The sequence below is a fragment of the Belonocnema kinseyi genome, chromosome 9 (assembly GCF_010883055.1).
Source record: "Belonocnema kinseyi isolate 2016_QV_RU_SX_M_011 chromosome 9, B_treatae_v1, whole genome shotgun sequence".
Classification (NCBI taxonomy): domain Eukaryota; kingdom Metazoa; phylum Arthropoda; class Insecta; order Hymenoptera; family Cynipidae; genus Belonocnema; species Belonocnema kinseyi.
In genome coordinates this window covers 117869109-117872221 of record NC_046665.1, presented here as the reverse complement: position 1 = coordinate 117872221, position 3113 = coordinate 117869109, and the positions used below count along the sequence as shown (strand labels likewise).

The 3113-nt window shown below is 26.1% G+C and overlaps 1 protein-coding gene across 3 annotated transcripts in view; it reads right to left on the bottom strand.

Annotated features, from left to right (window-relative positions):
- The window catches only part of LOC117180918 (facilitated trehalose transporter Tret1-2 homolog), an 889009-nt gene that overhangs the window by 114930 nt on the left and 770966 nt on the right, over positions 1-3113 (bottom strand). The window lies entirely within an intron of this gene.

Sequence of the window (3113 nt, the reverse complement as noted above, 5' to 3'; positions counted from 1 at the left end):
GAAATACAAAATTTTATTTGTTATCTTAATTCTACGTTTCAAGATCTATAATTTGAGTTATCCCCGAAAAATATCAAACTAAAAGAAAAGGTTCCAGCATAAAGGTCTGAATAAACAAATTTTAGGCACCTCTCTTATTTTACTTTTTTTCAACTATTGATATCCAAAAGATAATCTATAACATACAAAAATTTTATTTTTGTTATCTTAATTCTACATGTCAAGATCTTCAATTCAAAAATTTGTCTTTTTTGGTAGTAAATTAATCTTTTTGTTTTAATATTCATCTTTTTTAGTTGGAAGTTCAACTTCTTGGTTGAGAACTCTTGAATTTTATTAAAATTCGTCTTCTGGTAGTAAATGCATCTTTTTGTTTAAATTTTTTTAGTTCAAAATTTAAACTTTCTGTTTCGGACTCTTGCATTTTGTTAAAAATTCATATTTTGTGAAGTAAATTAAATTTTGGTTAAAAATTCATCTCTTTTAATTGAAAATTCCACTTTTTGGTGAACCATTCTTAAAATGTATTGAATATTCATCTTTTTGGTAGAAAATGAATCTTCTTGTTTAAAAATTCATAATTTTTCCGTTGAAAATTCAACTTTTTGGTTGATAATTCTTCAGTTTTAGTGTCAATTCGTCCTTTTTGGCAAATCTTTTTGTTTGAAAATACATCTTTCTTAGTTGAAAAATCAACTTTCTGGCTGAGAATTCTTGAATTTTATTGAAAATTCGTCTTTTTGATAGTAAATTAATCTTTTGTTTAAAAATTCATCTTTCTTAGTAGAAAAATCAACTTTTTGGTTGAGAATTCTTGAATTTTGTTTCAAAAAATTTGTTGGTCGAAAATTAATATTTTCTTTAAAAATTCATCTTTTTAGTTTCAAATTTAAAAACTAGGTTTTAAAGTTAAAGTACTTTCTTAAAAATTAAACCGAACATTTTTCTTTCTTTCCTAAAACTTCTACTTTTTGGTGAGAATTCTTGAGCTTTATTGAAAATTGGTCTTTTTGTTTAGAAACTCATATTTTTAGTTAAAAATTCAACTTTTTGGTTAAGAATTCTTGGATTTTGTTCACAAAAAATTTTGTCAGTAAAAAATTACTATTTTGTTTAAAAATGTATCTTTTCAGGTAGAATTTAAGAACAAGGTTTTAAAATTGAAGTACTTTTTTCATGCATTTTCTTTCTTTCCGAAAAAATCAACTTTTTGCTGAGAATTCTAAAATTTTATTGAAAATTGTTCTTTTTGTTTAGAAACTCATATTTTTAGTAGAAAATTCAACTTTTTGATTAAGAATTCTTGAATTTGGTTTAAAAGTTTGCTTTTTTTAAAGACAATTAATATTTTTGTTTAAAATTCATCTTTCCGGTTGAAAGTTTAACAACTAGGTTTTAAAGTAAACTACTTTCTTAAAAATGCATTTTTTGGTTCACGATTAAAAATTTTAGTTAGAAATTCATCTCTTTCGTTCGAAATTTAACTATTTTGTTGAAAATGCCTTTTTTGTGAAAAAATTAGTATGGTAATTTAAAATGTATTCATGTCATTTTTGGTCGAAGGTGGTTCTATATTTAGAGCATTGGAAATGATAACGTGGATTTATATTTTTGGAACTGAATCTGAATCTTTGCACTCTATCTAATTTATAAAAGTTTATAGTTTTTAATATTTGGCAGTTTAACTGGATTTAATTTAAAATTGTTTAGTTGAAATGTATTAGTAGCTTTAAAAGTTTAAAATTCAAGAGTTTCACTCAAAGTGCTTTAATTTGCAGCACAACTTTTATTACTTTTTATGAAAAAATTGTATTCGCTTTAGAGTTCGATTTTTGAAATTTCATTTACCTTGAAAAATATTTTATAACAGAAAAAAAAACCGGGAATATTTTTCTTTCATTAAAACAGCTAATCCACACAAGTCTATATAATTTAGACACACGATTTAGGATACTTAAAGGATAAATATCCTTGGTATAAATGTATAATCATAATGGTATGTCTAAAATCACCTGAATATCATAAAAAAAATTCGCTGGACCAATGTATGGTACCCTGAAAAATTTGGTTCCAATAAATACAAGGATTTTGACGCCTATTCAGAACACGCATTCATATAAATTATAAAACATCAAGTCATCAATGTTTACATGAATGGTTCTAAGTAGATGTTTACATTTAAAATGTCTTCATTGTCCATTCATCTACTTACGTAACCAACCACACATTAATTCTTAAAATTTGAGTGACTGGATGCCAGTTGAACTAACAAATTGAATGGTGTGGCATGTATAGTGAGTAATGAGTTTTCTAATGCTCTATTAAAACCGCAGTCAACTAAACGAAACAACTGCGATGTTAGTAATCTCGTTGAGAACATTCAGTAGCTTGACTGGTTTGACGTGAGTGATTCCTGATGTCAAACACCGCTCAACATTTAACCACTTTTTATTATCTTGGTACGTGCCTTCTTGGAATTGCAATATTGGCTAAACTCGCATCGGCTCGTATCTTTATATGACATATACACTGTTAAAAATAATATTAAATTTAATATACCCAAGTGTATTAAAATTTATATATCAAGCAAATGAAATCGCCATTGAAGGCTACTATATTAAATTTCATATACATTCATGTTAATCACAAGAAAAATCAGATAGTTACATTTTTCACAAATCCAAAATAAGTTTAACAGTCATTTTAGATTGTAAATAATAAAACATGATACCTTCTTCCTGTTAATCAGAAATAAAATTGGATTTCAAGTCGAAAGGTTGAACTAAGCAAATAAATAATAGACTTAACCTACAACTAATTGTCTGCGCCTTTAATTTTGACGATTCAGAGCGAAATTAGGAAATAGTTTTACTCGTAAATTACACTTTCATGATAAATAACAATTCAGTTAAAGAATTCTAGATTATTAATTTAATTGAGAATATTTGACAAGATTTAAAGAAATTAAAGCACGCTGAGTTTTCACGCACATTGCTATGCTGACCTGTATATTAAATTTAATACATATGTGCATTAAATTCACTACACTAATGTATGTTACATTTCAGTAGCGGCAGTGCATATTTGCTTCACACGCATGTATATTAAACCTC